Genomic DNA, 19,402 nt, shown 5'->3' on the forward strand with positions numbered 1-19,402 from the left:
AAAAATATAAAATGATTTACGATACGAAAAATTCAACTTAGTTAAGGGTGTAACATTTTATAATAGTATATCTCAAATTAGTAATAGTTTTAATACAGATCAGTAAGAATGATAAATGATATATACTAGCCAACATTGCGTTTATTAAATACTTCACATACCTAACTCTCAAGTCCGGCAAAGGTGTTTCAAACAGCCACAGTTCCTTGGTAGCTTAGATGCCAGCCTTCGATTTATACGACAATAATTAATCTAAAGAGAACTGCGAAGCTCCGAGTCTCCAGGGATCAGAGCCGACATCTTAAATGCAAGCTCGAGGAGTCATATTGAGGCGATGCATGTTGCTATTTTCCCGTTGGTAGCTATTAATAGGACAGAACCTTTAATGAGGCACCGATGACAGAAACGCACCAAGCGGGCAAAAACCTGTCCGACCCGACATCCTTGATCTAGGCTCGCGATAGTTTGCTGCTAGGCAAGCCTATGTAGCACTTAGTCGAGTAAGATCTTTAGGCGTTATTCGGATTGAAGAACTTGATTGCTCTAAGTTAACAGGAAATACCCCATGCAATAGTGAAGCTTTAAATGAAATGATGAGATTGCGGAATGATTCGTAAGAAATACCACATTTCCACAAAAAACTAATTGGATTAATCGAAATAAAAAATGAAAAATAAATAATAGTTCAAAAAAATAATTACACGCTTTTATAGCTAACCAAGCTAATAAATAGAAAATAATTTTTAATTGCAAAGAGTTTATATTATGGTAGTAGAAGGCAAAACAATCATTCATAGTCAATCACCTCAAAATAAAATTATAATAAAATTTAAGCTATTAACAGAATAAATTAATTCAGAGTAAAAAGCGTGGGGTGCATTTTACTACATTTCATAAGTCTCCTCTCAATGATAATTACTCAATGATTGTAATATTTAACATATCAAGCATCCCACGCTTTTTACTCTGAATTAATTTATTTTGTTAATAACTCAAATTTTATTATAATTTTATTTTGAGGTGATTGACTATGAATGATTGTTTTGCCTTCTACTACCATAATATAAACTCTTTGCAATTAAAAATTATTTTGTATTTTTTAGCTTGGTTAGCTATAAAAGCGTGTTTTTAGTTTTTTTAACTATTATTTTTTATTAATTTAAAAGTAAATGAACATTTTAATGATAATTTATACATTTGATTTTGTCCAAAATCCTAAAACATACTGTTTACTATTAAGGCTATACATTATTAGTATAAACTGTTTTGAGATCCTGTCACATCTTTGTTTGACATGTCACCTCCCACCCACTGCACTCTCCTCTGAAACAACATTGCTCTTGTTGATGTTCCCAACAGTGTTGAGTTGTGCATCCAACCTGGGTTTTAATCGAGCTACTTTAGGTTTTAAACATTAATAATTTCTTATGTAATGTATGTACCAATCGTCGTCAAAACTACTTTACTACTTTAATACTGATTATTATATATCCAATGTCTACATAATCTGTTATCAAAAAAATAATTATATGTTTGAGATATATAACCTTACTATGTCATAATGTTTATAGATTTATATTAATACGCAATTTTTCAATATTCAATAAAAAAATGTATTTACTTCCAATTTGTTTATATTTTCTTCTATTTAAATATCAATTCACGAACTTTATTCAACCTTTATATTATATAATATTTACAATAATAATTAACTTTACTGTGAAATTATAAAAACATGGATTATACCGTATCTTATTAAATATTTTTTAAGTTTTTTAATTAAAACTATTTTCCAGCATTACTACTACATTTCTTGCACATAAGGTTAGTTTATTCTATCCTTATAGACTAAATTACGAAAAACCTAAATATATTTTACCAAATATTTATGACTCTATTAAGTAATTAATATGAAGTGAAAAATTTAAATATTAAAAGATAAAGACACATAATACACTGTTCTTGATCACATACAGGTATTTATGTACAAACCATCATTATTAAAATAGTTTTGCTGCCAAATAGTACATAATTGTAATAAAGCAACTCCAAAAGAATTTGCATACCTACTATGAATTGACGTAATTATAAATAATACGTAATTAAATCATTTTTGAACAGACAAATTTTACAAGTTTGTTAAGATGTTAACTAAGTTAACAATGGGAAAGAGTAATTTATAAGAGTAGATAATTTTATCTGGAAAGGTTCTTTTTATACATCTGCTTCCAAACCATGATTGATTCCCTGTTGCTCGATCCTGCTATGTGTCCTATCAACCTCTCTCTCCCCCTTTTGTCATTCCTTAATGTAATAGCGGGATTTTACTTGAAGTTGTATATTTGACGTTTAGACTGGACCATATGTCGTACTTTTGAAATACAAGGCTTTTAATTACTTATACCATTGATTGTAAGTTCAGCTATTACGACATATTATTTTGTAAAAATAACTTGTAATATTTCTTGTTATTGTATTGTTTGGATGCATCGTTGCTCGGAAAGATAAAGTAAATTGTTAGAAATAACTTCTTAATTTATTAAAAAAAATTAACCGATATTGTAAATAAATTAAATATTTGGAGTTCTGTAACTTTTAAATGTAGATATTAATATAAAATTCGAGTCAATGTATATAAGTAGTAATGAGAAATCATTAGAATCATATTATTTTTTAGTCCGCCATGAAGTTACAACACAAAATTAGGACTTATTTATTTATAAATCCGTGTAAATCGGGGTATTAAAATTTTTATCCTCTGCTCACAAATAAACTCCGAATGATCAAAACATGTTATTCAAGGAGTTCTTTGATGCTGTAATCCGCTTTATGTTGACAGCCAGATTAGTCTATGCAGGATTTGCCTGTTTACCAGCATAGGAGAGTATTAGGTGTAAATATAACAAGTCCCATATGTCATATGTTGACATTATAAAGGCTTCGTTATGAGTTTTTTAAGGGAACTGCAACAGTTATTAGTGGAGCTAATGAATCTAATTAGGTCAATTAATAATCTGGCGTGTTTCTCTTATCCTAAAATTATTGGGCATTTGCATAACATTGATGATTACAAAAAGTTACTATTATATTTTTGGCTATTATATTTTTATAATAGCCAAATAATTGTATAATTATTATTAATATTTTAAGAATTATTTTTCTTTTAACGTTAATCTGTCCTTAATAACTTTAGGTTTTTATCACAGCTTTCCGCTAAGTCTGAGGAGCTTTTCTGCATAAAATTATAACAATATTATAATCGTCAACATTGCAATTATCACAAACCGCGAATTTGAAGTTTAAAACCCAATATTTTATAAGCTTACATATTTTCTTATCAATATGTTATAAACTTTGTTAGGAAAAATATTTAGGGAGGAATATAAATCAAGATTCCCCCTAGATATTTTGCTCTCAGGTTAACTTTATACGATAACGTTAGTATTATTAGTATAGAGAAGGATTTTTTTTTTTTTTTATAAATTTAATATTTAATTTTGACATTTCTAAAGTTAAAACGTAACTTCAGCTTTACACAGCACGACAAAAGACACTGGAGAAGGGAGCAGACGATACAATGACCGGTTCGAGTTAGCGGCGGCGGAATAGAAGATCTCGCGGACCAGCGATATTAAAATCTGTTTTTCTCTCCCGCACAAAAGATTGCTGAATCTTCGTCGTTACGATAGAATTTAATTTTAAACGTAGTATTTTATAACGGGACATTGGACAATTCTAATTAACAATTATTTACGCGAAATCGCGAAATATAGAACAGAAAACGGTGATGGTACCGTTCCATTGAGTAGTGCGAATAACCAGATTCACTCTGAAAGACAGTCTGAGTTTTTCTGTACACATACATTCAACCTTATTTCTCATCTCGATTTCTACCAGCGTACGGTGACGGTGCAGGTAAGATAAAAATATAAGGCGATACCACAACCCTGGAATAGAACCCAGCACGACTGCTACTCTCAGGGAGGACGATACAAAAAGCGATCATACCGAAACACCTCACACTGTAGCTTTAAATAAAGAGCAGTTTTCGTGTAAAATCATGTGTTTCACATAAAAAATTTTTCAATAAACACACATTTATTATTGCTCAGGATAACTAACATATAATACTCCTGCTAAGGCCATGTCTAAACATAACAAAAATTCTCAACAGTCAAAAGGTATTAAACCAAAATAGGAATATATTACACAGATGATGTGACATTATTGGACCTCATAGTCAATGCTAAAAGTTTAATAATTTGACAATAGTGATAGTCTAGGAGTGATAGTTCAATTGTCACCGTACAAAACCACAACCATTTTCATTTAATCCATAACATGATATCCGTCTAAGCAAAAATCGATCGTCGCCACGTTCGTGTAGAGTGAAGAATCAGATGTGTAGTTTTTTTTACAACTAAAAATTTTGATATAAAATTACCATGGCAGAATAATTACATTAAGAACAGCTAAAATAGTGTTTCTTTCAGTTTATAAATTAAAACAATTTATTTCAGGTACTTTGATGAGTCATGCGATCTTCCTGTGGCTATTTCTTCGCAATATGTACTCTGTAATTATTTTTTACTATTAAGATTAGCTTTGCTTAAGAGGGTAAATGTAAGAAAGGACCATAGGTCCTAATTTCGTCTCAATAAGAAAATGTTTCTATTCTATTCTATTTTATTCTGTGACCCACAGTCCAATCTAAGATGATCAAATCCACCGTCAGGGGTTAGGGTGTTTGACGATTCCACTGTTGCCTACACCTTTTCCATGTAAAGTTGATACCCAGTCCAGAAACAGTGAATAATGTAGGAGGTCTTATAGTTGTGCATTTTCAATATTGGCTTTCATGGTTTTCATTTTCTTGCAGTGAACAATCGGCATAAAAAATACATATTCTTATTTAATTGTTTCTTGGTCGTGACTCTTCTGTTTCGGCACCATTTCAGCAAGTTTGATGTTTGTTTTCGAGGATGGAAGGAATAACAAGGAAATAGGATTTTCCAAACATTTCCCATTATTCAGCGATACAAAAATTCAAGAAACCTAAATAGGTTAAGTTTCTTGAATTTTTGTATCGCTGAATAATAAATTTCGAAATCTGCAATCTGATCTTATCCTTTCGTAATTTATTATTCGTATTTGACCCGAAACACGTGTCAGTTATTGTTTGTAACAGAATATGTTTCTTAACTAATTCAAAAGGTTAAATTATTCCGGAATTTTAAAAGAAAAATTGATAGTTGTTAAATAATTATAGTCCAGTCTATACTGTACTATTTTTTTCAAAAATACCTTATATTTTTTTAATTAAAAATATGCTTAACTGATAGCCGACTTGGATTTAGAAGGCAAGTTCAAAGAGTTGTTGAGAATGCAATGAAGGCATTTGAATGAAAAAAGGAAGGCGGTTCTTCTTGTTCTGTTTGACACATTTAAGGTCTTTGATTGCCACAATTTGATATTTTGATTAATAAATTTAAATTTTATGGGATTACTCATAATGCTTTGAGAACTATAAAATCTAATTCACAATCTATTAGTATAAGGAGAAACATATCTTACCTAAAGATGTAAGGACCTATATAGCGCGGAACTAGGTCTTTGGATCTTTTTATCATTTTAGAAATTATTGATTGGTCTTTTAACATTCCAGATATATCGTTATATCCTTTTACTTTATGTATTCTGACCCCCCCCCCCTCTCACTCTATGTGTAGTGTGACCACACTGAGGTTTATACTTGTGATACCAAGACATTTTACTCGAACAGAGATCTGCTCCAGTGATCGGATGTTATGGAAGGGACCAGATATATGTACTGGATTGGTTCGAGTGTAATAGACTGATATGCAATCAGGATAAAACACAACGATAACTTATTGGGCAAAATCATCAAAATAATCATCAGTCTGTAAAATTATTTAGATATACATTTATTTTAAACTGGAGTGCTCAAGTTGCAAATATAAGTAAAAATGTTCCTAGAGTTATGTATTTCATTCATAAACTTAAACCGCTACTTAATTTTGAATAACTGTGGACAGCGTACATTGGACTGTACACGAATCTCACGAAGACTATGGTATAATGCAATGGGAATATTATACTGAATGTCATAAGATTTTACTATTAAAGGAAATAATTAGGATTATGTGAGGGTACAGCCCAGTGGAGTAATATAAGCCAAGTGTTACAAACTTTAATTTACTGACACTCACCACCTGTGATCACTCAATACCAATTCATACAAAAATTTGTTTTGATAAACTTCTCACAAAGAATGATACACATTATTAGAATTCAAGACGAAAAATTTTGATTAAGATCCCTCAGGATCGATTGGCAAGCACACGTGTCATTTAAAGTTTAGTGAACAAAATATTTGATTAAACTTTAAGATTAAGCTACTTTTGCGAAACTTGGTAAATTTAAATCAAAAATTATATAATTAATTGTAAAGATAGGAATCTGTTTGTAAAGTTATGAATAGTTGAAGGCACATGTAAGCCTTTAGTTTACGTAAAGAACTCTAAGAACTACGTAACGAATGTTGTTATCAGGTCTTGATCTATCTTATAATACAGTTAAATATCTCACTCTTAATAGACTAATATACTTATTATTGTACATTTATTACTAAGTACCGTCTGTATCATGACTTGCCTATTTCAATTAGATTGTTCGATGAAAATAATTACCTATTCTTTACTGTTTTCTTGATCCTAGATCCCTGGAACGTAGCTATAATGTATCGTCTGGGCACTTTGTGCTTGTATTTAAAAGTTATTAAATTGTAATAAACATTTTCTCCGTCCTTATAAATGTTATACAATTTTAACCGTAATTCAATTTAATTTGCATCGTTAGAAAATAGATTGCTCGTTTATGAGGTTTTTTAAAGTTTTCTAAATGCTTGGCTTTGCACTTCAGTATACGAAAATCTGAGACACTATGTCCACTGTAAACTATCCACCTACTGACTATCGGCTTGTAATAAAACCTTTTACTATTAGTATGTGTGGGAATATACCATACCGCTGAGCGGCTTTGTGTAGATCATGCCCAACGATGACTGAACCACTGTATCGATTGAGGTTGAGATTTTAGGGTAACAACAGTCACAGGCTTCTTGTGATACAATCTCATTAAACGTTTGGTGAGCTTTAGCCTCCTTATTGTCAAAACAAAACAAAACTTTGCTACAGTTAAATTATTAGTTCTTTACATATTATATATGGCCCATTGGCAAATTTATATATTATTGGCAAGGTTTCAGCGATTATTCGGCCACATTCTTATACAGGAATATCGTCTAATATGTTACCAATATGTCAGAAATGTTAATGTTCATATCCAATTACTGGGGCAAACAATATAAATTTGTTATATTTTGGTAAGTTACCATGGGTGTAAAAAACCAACTATGACATTATATTGCATTTTAACATAACATCAATGATAAATAAATTCAACGAGAATTAAAAGATATTTTAAGTTATACTAAATGTGGAGTATTAATCATAAAATCTTGATAATGTTAAATGTGATAAAATTTAAGATATAAATATATATTCTTTTTTTAAATAACTAAACATTTTTGTAGACCAAACATATACGAATACGTATATACGTATATAAATATTTATTATATACTAATATATTTAGAGATTTTAGGGTAACAAAAGTCACATGCTTCTTTTGATACAATCTCATTAAAAGTTTGGTGAGCTTTAGCCTCCTTATTTTCAAAACAAATTAAAACTTTGCTACAGTTAAATTATTAGTTCTTTACATAAATTATATATATATATATATATATATATATATATATAATATATATGTACGAATATATATAATGTATATATCCACATATATATATGTGGATATATGTGTGGTTATTTGTATATATATATATATATATATATATATATATATATATTTATAGACAATATAAATATACCAAAAAATAAACTTCTAACAAAGAAACATATGTTTTTAAAATACTTTTTTTTAATGAAATAAATTAATTTAGATGTAAGACAAGAACACGATTATAGCATTAAAAACTCAAGTTAACATAAAGCTAGTGCCTTAAAAGCTTCATTGTAGACTATCACCTAAAAGCTTCACGTAAAATATGATACATCCTCTACCTCTTTACCACACTTTTTCATCGCTGTTCTATGTGACTCCTGGGATAAAAGGAAAAATAAATAATTTGTTATCATCTTTAGTATTCATTTTTCATGTTTGACTGAACTTTGGTTACAATAATTAAAGTGGCCGAAATGAAAATTGTTTCACAACTGTGCAATATAAAATAGTTTATTGTAAGAATATGAAATTACATTTAATTGATATAGTACACACATTCCTTCTTTGAACAACTATTAATTGAACAATAGCTTTGACCTTTAAAATAGCTTTTGAGGCTCCAGTTGATAAAAGTAAAGTAAAAGAACTTACACTTTTTTATTGTTTCTGAAAAAAAAACTTTTTTCTTGAGATTTCAATTTGAGTTTAATTTCTAAAGCGTATTTCATTATCTCTATATTCTACAGACAAATAAAAAGACAATCATAAAGAAAATAAATTTTACAAGAGAAAATCTGTACCTTATTTAGTAGATCTAAAGATCCTCAGCCAAATTCTTGGACATTCACTAACATAGAACTCATTATTGTCTGTTGTTAAATTTCAAGCAACAATGAAAGTCTACGGCCGAAATCTTTCCTGAGATATCTTGCTACATGTTACATTAACTTTTTTCATGAAGTTAGGTTGCATAGGAGTGCGTAAATAATAAAAGTTTACTCACTAACTCATAGGAAGTATGTGTGTGCTGGGTGAGGCTGAAACAGGCTCGTTTAACTCAAATACGGTGACTAAGGCTATACTACACATTTTATTCTTCGGTTGTGGGCGCTATTAATAGTACTTCGATTCTCATTGACCGAGTTTATAGTTGATTTTTAATATAAAATATACACTGTCAAAATAAATAAATTTGTTTATTTTTTAACTGCATCTCTTACTGTTCTTGTTGTGGAATTACAACTGTTAAATAACTTTTCCAAATTACAATATTTATTTAAGTTTAGTTTATTTTATTAAAACTGTAAGTTTGATACTCACAGACTGAATTAGTTTTCTGAACTTATTAACACATTATAATGTTTTTGTGCATTTTTATAATGTTTTACAGTATAAAAAATTGAAATATTTGAGCGAGATTATTACAATAAAAAGTGCACATAATGACTACTGGTTTTTTATTAATAATAAATTTGAAATTGGTTCCACGTTAAAGATGCAAGAAAGTATAGCCACCAATTTTCGGTGAAGTAGTAACCACAACACTAGAGTACGATGACATTAAATCTTCACTCAATTTATTATGAGCAAAATTTTCTTATACATGTATTTTATTCTTATGTATTTCGGATTTGAAATATCCATATATATTATATATATATATATACTCTTCTAAGTACTTTAAAGTATACACAAAAACAGAAACAAAATTCAGTGCTCATGTTTAATTTTCGAGTTCATCAGAACCACACTGAATTAAAACGTATAAACAGAACTCAAACCAAGAACAAAATTCATAACCAGAATAAAATTTTAACAAAAAAAATACCATAAACAACAAGATTTCAATCAACTGTGTGTAGAATATTTGTAAATGTTTACATAGAACTAAAACTTTTTTTGTTATGAAAAGGAAAAGAGAATCATCTTAGGTTCAACCCAACTGTTGCCTTGGTTTTAAAATTAATTGATGTGCGATTTCAACATTTCTTATAGATTGGTATTTTGATTAGGTTTTGGCTCTAAATGGTAAAATCCTTTTAGGCTGAAGTAATTTATTTCGATTGTGTTGAATCGCATGAGCAGATAATGGTCTCTCATAATTTTGATGAACAACATCAAATCGATGATTGGTCATTCTCACTCTTAATGGAGTGATGGTTTTTCCAATATAGTCTTCGGTACAGGATTTACAGGTCTTAATGGTTCCTTACTTGTAAGCCTTTGTATCATTGGCTGAATGTGATGCGAAAAAATGTCGTTTCTGCCCGTTTGTTCACACACACACACACACACACACACACACACACACACACACACACACACACACACACACACACACACACACACACACACACACACACACACACACACACATATAAATTAAATATTAGAATCCAATTTTAACAATATGCAGGCAATCCCATTACAAAATATATGCCTAGCAAGAGGATTATTTAAAGTGGGAATTACATCATAACATGTCAAATACCGAAATGTGCGGACACCTCAAGCCACTTGAAATTACCGGATTACCTCTACAACTAAAAAAAATTACTGTGGATGCTTAGGAGTAATTTAAATTATAATAATAAATTTGAAAAATAATAAAATTGGGGGTTACAGATCTAAAACAAGCTACTTGTCATAAAGGCGTCAGAACTTCTTTAACACTACGGGAATCTGGTGATTAATGATTAATTAAAAGTTCAAGATTAAAATAAATTATTTAATACATTTTTCAATTAAAATACATATTAAAGTTAATATGAAAAGTAAATATTTGAATTTTTAGATCAGCAATAAAATGGAAATAAATTGCAGTAATTATACTTTACTCGATAGTTTAGATTCTTCTACTTGATATCTAACTTACAGTCCTGTTCAATCATAGAGTAATAATTAGAAAATCGACAATATAATACATAAATATAAACTGTCACACACACACACGCACACACACACGCATATATATATATATACATACACACCATAGGAGTTTATATTCAATCATATATTTCTGTTGAAAGCTGAGATATATGTGCATAATTTATACAATTTAGATACATAGTATGCAAGAGCTAAAGAGAATCACATTTGTCTGAGTCTACAGCCTGGTCTAGACTGCCTTCCAGCACACACAGGTGCTGACTGCACCGTCAGCAGTCTTCCTGCTGGTTACTCATTTACTTTCATCAATACTCTGGATTGAATAATTATTGTGTCTCTTGTCAAAAATTTTGAGCTTGATACCAAAAGGATAAAATATTTGTAAACCCATTGCAGGCGAACTTCCGGAAAAAAATTTTGTTTACATTAACGATAAACATTACCTGAGCTACAACGCATATAAGGCACGGGTCGTTACATCACCCTCTTCTCCGGAAAAAAATGAGTCATAAGTTCAAGTAATGGCACATCTACTCTGATCTTACTGAAACAGCATATTCTTAAGTGCATAACTGTAAAATCATGACTTATTACTCCATATGTAAATAAGATACTGGTCCACCAAGGTATAAAATTTTATGCTCAATTTGAAATAAGTTTTGGTTGTAAGTCACTGTATGATTTTGGGTAACATGTTCAAGTAATGACTTGTAAAGATAAGCACAGATTTATTGCTCCTTCTGATAAGGTGCAATCATCTTTAGTTTAGCACGGACAAGTCAGTAATTTCACAGTAAATCCTAACATAGGCTACTACTAGAAACTGATATTAAATAACCATTTAGTAAAAATAAGATTTAGTGACAAAATATAATCAGTAATAGGTTTTCATAAAAAAATATATTACCTCTTGATGTGGAGAAAATTATGAGCATAGCACGAGAACAATAAAGATAAGTCTTTTAATATTCGTCACTTTATAGCCTCGCAGTGGTTAAAAGCCTCTTAACTCTACACTGAAATGACTAAATACAAGCCTTAAAGCAGTAAGCGTTGAGGAGGATATTGATAACACTTCCGCTACTCACAAACTAATTTATTTTAGTTACTATTAATCTACATCCACTATAGTTATTTATATATATATATATATTATAGTTTTTTATGATAATCCACGCTAAAGGTTCATGAAGATTTGGTTAAAAATTCATAATGAAGTGTATTCATGTATTCTTTATAGAATGTTAAGTGAGCGCCAAAATTAAATTATTGGCGCCCTTTCTCTCTTTATCCCCAAATCTTACAATAAAGAAGAGTGCAAGGTTTCATGAACCGCATTGACCCCATACATATTTAAAATGACGAAAAAAAGTTGGAATAACACAACATATGACGTCACTCCTAAAGCACTACAATAACACAAACATAGGAATGTGCCTAGACAGGTTATAAAACTTGTATTTTGCTCTAAGAAGTGAGAGAAAAATATGTGATTTTGTGTTCAGTATCTTAATTATGATAAATTTTATTCTAATTTGACATCATAACCTAGTATAAACCCAAAACCCTCTCTATTACACCAGTTCCGTAATCCGGGTACGATCACATGTCCTATAGGGAATAAAACTAACGTTAGATGACACGAAAAGTTTATTTCTATTACCTTACGTGTTTCAAATAACTCTCAAACTCGGACTCCCAAGCCAGGACCGGTCATGTACTCATCTAGCGTAGAGTCTTGGCTTGCTACTATTGCCATCTATGACCACAATACGGGAACATTGAGGCCACCCTTTCCAGACACGACCGTATCTTCTCTTATAACAAATACTCCCCAACACGAAATGAGTTGTAATTTCTTATAGAACTGCTTCCTAAATCTGGTCACGGTGGTAGAGTGGGTATAATAGTGTCAATGCACAATTCTTCTTCTTAATATGCACGCTAGTTAATATAACCCTTCTTTAGTAGGAGGTTATAACACACCTTCAATAGTAATATATTTAAACCTAATGTGATTTAAAGCAAATAATGACAAATAAATTTTATTAATGTTCATATAACAGATATGCCAGATAATAACTAACGATTAATCTTAAAACAAATGGACTCTTTATCTAGGTAAAATTTTTGGAGATAAAGAATGAAGGAATGAATAAATTTATATAGATAATAAAATATAGCTTGTACATAATTAAAAGAACCCATTTGTTTATACCAAGTCTATACATTTTTAAACAAATAATTAGCTTACGCATAATCGTACCTTAAAAACAAAACAACTTCAAATTAAAAATATTATTGTATATACATTTCAGACCTTCAAAAATTGGCTCTACAAACATATTTGTTCTTGATTTATATCGACGTCTGCCTAATTGACTTATAAGTGAGAATAATTATTGTTAGTCAGTTCTAATCTGAAATCCTAGATTTATAGTGTTTAGTTTTGGAAATACTAGTTATGAGATAAACGTCATGCAGTTATTAATTTACGAGAGAGATATAATTATTTAAATAAACGAAAATTGAAGAGAGTATTTTTGAACAACAATAAACAAATGAAAAGAGGAGAGAAAAATTAGTTTTTTGGCAAAAATACTAATTTGGACTGTTATAAAATCTACAGTAGGAACCACCAGAAATTGCTATTAAGGGAGGAGCATATTTGGTATGTGAACTTCAAACAGCCAACAAGGATTGAGCGACGTTGCCAAACTTCTTACCCGCTGTAACCACAATGCGCCATGTCAGGCGGCAGTTGTAGTGTGTGTGGTAACATCGCGCGCGGGCCTGTCCATTCTACCGCCAACGGCACTCTTTCATGATCCCTGCTGTAGTGACTAGTCTAGATATTGATTACAACAAACTAAACAAACAATTGGCCGTTAGGAGGAAATATGCGTATCATACTGTAGTAACTTTGAAATACAGATGGTAGTGATCACGGATGGAACGGCTGAACTCTCGATTGCCGAGGAGAAAACAATATTATAAAGGGAATCAATCCGAGACAAGCACAGTTTGAATGCTTGAATACGTTTGAGTGCTCTCATTTTAATCGGCTTATATACTTGATTGATTTTCCAATTTAAATCATCGGCTTCTGTTAACTAATCTAGATTTTGTAATGAATTTTAGCATTCATTTTACAGAATCGAAAATGCATGTAATTAATTAGATTTGTACTGAATACCGTAGCGACAGCGCGATACATCAGCCAGTTCTATAAAACCTGCTGGAGTCATACTCATCACACCCACTCTGTTTACTGGTGTAAAAGTGATACATAGCACACTTAGTGTAGTCACTGTGGAAGAACCCTCAAATGGTTCGTTACGTATTATTACAAATACGCAATCGTACCATTAATAAAATTTAGTAAATAATACAAATATAATTTAGAAACTGAAGATGTTGAGTGTTGTAATAATAGATATTAGTAATATATTATTCACGAGATATAGTTTATTAATTTAAAATAACTTCAATTGACTTCAAAGTCCTATAAGGACAGCTGACAATCCAACTCAGGAAAGTGGCGTAAATAGTAATAAATATAACATTTACAGTTCACTAACAAAGTTAATTACTTAATACATCTAAACATATAATCTGAATAAGTACTAAAAAGACATAAGCCACAGTTTAGGCTATAGGCCTACCATATCCTATTGTATTAATATCATTAAGAAAATGCCAAAAATTTAAGATATGTTTATTAGACTTATTTATGGAGGGTTAATTTGGCAAATCCATTAAATTGAACTAAGTAGTCCTCTTTAAAAAGTGATAAATTTATTCTACATTTCTAAAACGATCATATATTTTTTAAACTTCCTATTTTGCTTCAGCATTATTAATTATTATGTACCTTTGATTTGAAGTTTTTTTCTTGTCTAACAAAATCTGAGAACTATTTACAAATGTCCTAATTACACTCTGACCAGGAAATTCCCTAATTATTTTATTAATTTGCATCATTTTAGGAGCAGAAAGAAAGTGGAAAGGTTCATTACAATATGATCCTAATTTATATAAAAATATAGGCATGGCAGCCTTACCATATTAGCCATAAATTCATTAAGATATTTTTATAATAAATATTATCTATACGATAAAGGCATAAGTACAATTATTATTACTTATATCATAAACTTAAAAATAAGTCTTTAATATCAAATAGAGATTATTGTTATTTAACTCTTAAAGGCCCGGTTAAGAATTTCAAAATATGTAAGAGTCCGTCCCTGGACTAAAGCTATTGTAATATGTAAAAGAATATACTACTTCTATTTATTAAACCAAGTATTCCGTTTAGATGTAGCCTATGATAACCAGAGAATATAGCCTGTATGTATTCACCTCGGTATCTAAAGACTTGTCTATTAACAAAAATATTTTTTCAGAATGTCACTTAGACATTTATTTTGATAATTGAATCATTTTTAAATAACTCTATCAGCGACCTGCCATATATGCACAAACACACATGTATTGTATAGATATAACTAAACCCATTATTTAGGTGTACCGTGTTAAACCTAATATTCAATGGCAATAGTTTCGAATTAGTACATAGCAAAACTCACTATCGTCACCACCTTTCCAGATATATAATGTAATGATATCACATATAATACACAATTTAACAATAATAAAATAAACATTGAGTTTATCTCCAGTTCACCTCCCTTCCAGGGCAGCGTCTGGAGTCTGTCGTTGTTGAGGAATGGACTCCTGGACTTTGAAGTCATGATCGTGTGAACATATTCAAAAATAGTCTACAACGGGGGAGGTCAAAACGAACAATTTATATCGTTAAATTATCACGCACCACAGTTGACGTGGCCAATTTATTTAATTAGCTTCTTCAGTATTACTCTTAATGAGTATTTATTTTGGGAACATGAAAATTGTAAATATTTATAGAAGTAAAACTTTTAAATTGGTAATATTAATATAAAATTAGTATTTTGTAGCATCTTTGATAAATTTAGACGGATTATTTAAATTTCCCAAAATGTATGTAATATGTACAATTGTAGGTTTCCAAACAAATTATAAACAAATTGTAAATCACTTTATATATTTAAATGGTATGACTTGGTTTACTCTAAGTTCAGCTGAGTTACTAAAGTTATTAAATTAATTACTGCTGTTCGAGCCTCAACACAACAATAACGGTAGACTGTAATTAACTGTAAATTATTGTATGTTCCCATTAGTTCGTACATTACGTTGATGTATGTACGACTGTTATAGGTCATTTAATACTGTACGGTCATTTTGTGTAATATGGTTGATATTTCTTTGCTTAAAAGTTATTGTTAAAATACGTTAATTCCTCATTTAAAATATTTTTTTGAGTTTTACTGTTAGTTTTACGTTTTTAGAAACGTAGTGTTACTGATTTATTGTTTCACTGAACGATGGCAAATGTACGGAAAAATCACGTTTCCTTCATGAATGTAATTAGTCAATATTAACTGGGTCAGGTTTACTAATGCTCCAATGCCTCAATTTATAACTTTCAATGACAGTGCCACCTGAATTTTATAAACTAATATCAATAATCCATTACTAGAGCAGACACATCAGTAATTTTGTTTTTCATACTAAGTCAATATTGACAAAGAAATGGATATTGATGTTCCAATTCCAGAGCTTATAACTGCCACCTGAAAGTATCACCTGAAGTTTTTGAACCTTTAAAAAATAATCAAGGAATCAGTGTGGACGCAGCGGTAATGTATTAGTCAATATTGACTGGGTCGTTGTTATTAACTTCCAATACCTCAAAGCTCACAGCTTTCCACGGCTTAAGAGATATCCAGAGGTTTCACCTTGTTAAGATTGTTATGGAAATGAATTAATTATAACTCATGGTCAAACCCTTTAAAATCTTAATCTTTTAATCAATATTATATGAGCGAATATATATTTGAACGCACATATAAAAGGCATGACTATTAATAAATTTAAACATTCAAATTTTTATTATAGTTGAAAATAAATCTGGAGTAACACGTCTAAATTATAATCTTTTTTGTATTTACGAACAAAAAATATTTTATTTTAAGATTTTATAGTAAAGAACTAATAATAACCATTTAATAATTTTGTATTTATGAAACTGTTCAAAAATTTCAATCCTAATTTCATTAAAATCGTAGACAAAATTAAAACTTTCAAATACATGTTAAGCTCACACATGGAATTGTCTGGTGGTCTACCAATGAAAAGATCGTTAAAGCTGATGAGTTTCTTTAAGGGCAGTCCGACCTCCATAAGAACATAATGTTAACTTGGGAACCTATATCTCTGTAATGGTTATAGATAGAGTCCTGATTTTTATTTTACTTATTAAATAGCTTATAATCTAGGTCTTATCATGAGGTTTTTAAATTTGAAAAAAAAATTAAAAAGTTATAATTTTTTTATAATTTATTGTTTTTAACTAACTTTTTTATAAGTAAAAATGTTTTACTGTGCCTCATTGACAAGAGATATTTATAAATTCCCATGAGGGGAACTAGGCAATAGTAAGTAGAATACTGTATAAAAATTTGACTGGGTAGGCCTAGTAGTTTTTGAGTTATAGGGCCCCAAAGTTAAAAAATAACAAGTTTCGGCAAATCAAGAAAAAGCAAGAAGGGTAGCATATTTTGGACTCATACCTTGGTTTAATGATGGCCTGCACTGTAGGAAGGGTTGTCTGGATCCTCTGCTTCTTGATACAGATCCCTCCAGCTTCCTTTTGGCTAAAGTCCTTGATTGCCTGATTTTTTTTTTCAATGTCGGTAGCCGCTTTATCTGCTTTGCGAATCCGCTGGGTGTCGAGACGTTTTAAAGCTAACCGCATATTCAGTCCTGGTTCTAGCCCAATGTGCTCTAAAACTTTCACTTTGGAGCTGTACCCATCATTGAATGATAGGACTGCCTCATAGACACCTAGCCTAAGAGCACCTAGTGTAACAAAGGTGCGTTTAGGGAGCCGAGCCCAAATGACATTATTCATAGACTCATTAGGATTTTGAGATTTTCCTTTGAGACATTTTCTGAGTAGTTCTAGGCTGCACAAAGATTTAAAAATAGGTTTGATTGCTTTCATTAGAACAGGTGAGAGGTGAAAATGCTGGCTGTGGTCATATTTAGTTTTTTCTTTGGCGGCTTTGTTATACTTACACCATGTGTCTTCGGTGTCTGGGCATAAAATATGTAAAGGCGTATCGTTAGTAGACTGAACATGACAGTACAACGCCCAAACTGCTCGCCTCATGGCTTCCACGCTGTGTGTATTCCTACGGATGGCTAGTCCATAGTATATTTGGATTTGTTGGATCGCCTTCCCTGTTAGCCTACCTTTCCCAGAAAGAGATTTTCCGTCAGAAAGCTTCAAGCCTTTATTTTTCATGATAAAGTCCCTTATTCTTGTCCCCATCCTCTTCTGGACGTGTCCTACACATTCCAACTTCTGAATGGACACATCTGGGCCATATGGTGCTTCTGCCACAACTGCTGCATAGCCATTGGAGTCACCATCTCAAGGTACTCCACATAGCGAACACCGTATTTAGTCTCGGATCTTTTGAACATTGCAGTCGCACCTTCAGCTTCCATACCTCCACTGCTACCTACATAATTTGCCTTGCATATTTCTAAGTGTTGGTTGCTTGTTCTCTGAGGGCAGTTACAGTATTTTGACATTGAATAAATATCTATTACTTTTACCCGTATCTGCTGAAGTAATTGTGACAACGCCATTTAGCGAGGTGTGGCCTCGCTTTTGCCAGCTTCCGTCAACCGCAACACATAAGTCATTAGAATTTCCATTTTCAATAACTGCTTCTGTCACTGCTCTCTTCATAGAGTTTTCACACACACTTTCTACATGGCTGGACAAAAACTGTTCATGTTGATTGAACTTGCTGGGCGGAGCGGGTAAATTCATCATGCCGCAAAGAGTTTGGGCAGCAGTATAGCCCTTTCCTATTACACGCAAGCCGTATACTAACCTTAGGTTCAAGTCATAGTTAGCATTGTGAACTTTTGCTTGGTGCCTCAATAGGCCTAGGCCTAATATCTGTTGCTTTGGGACAGTTGTCAAAAGCTTTTGTCATGCCACAGCTACAGGAGACGGAAATTTGTACTGCGAGCCCTGCTAATGGTTTTCGACTAAATGATAGGTTGCCATGACAAACCCTACACACTGCAACATCTTTCAAAACTGATTCTAGCTGTACAATGTTTACTATGTCATACTGTAAGGTATCAGTTGAATTATCATAGCAGGCTAGGTTAGGGCTCAATTTCTCATTGGATGTGGAAACAACTTTGGGTGTTCTAGGCCTAATCCTCTTCATTACCTGAAGTTACTACTGTTTTTCTTGCTACGAACAACAGTCTTCTTCTTGTAACATAGTTTCTTAGTTCCTACTCTCTTCTTATTACCCATTTTAATCTACATTCAATTTACAATAAAACTCCTTTACAAATAAAAACAACAGGGAAACTTGCAAATCACAAAAACACAGTATTTCAAAACTTCACAATAACCTCCAACATAAAATAATAACAACAGGATGACATCTGTCAATATTGCTGACAGTGTGTGATATCAGCTAAAACCAGACTAAAAGCAAAACAGTACCAACATAAACAAAACCAATTAATATCTATTTTA

The sequence above is a fragment of the Homalodisca vitripennis genome, chromosome 6, assembly GCF_021130785.1.
Source record: "Homalodisca vitripennis isolate AUS2020 chromosome 6, UT_GWSS_2.1, whole genome shotgun sequence".
NCBI lineage: Eukaryota > Metazoa > Arthropoda > Insecta > Hemiptera > Cicadellidae > Homalodisca > Homalodisca vitripennis.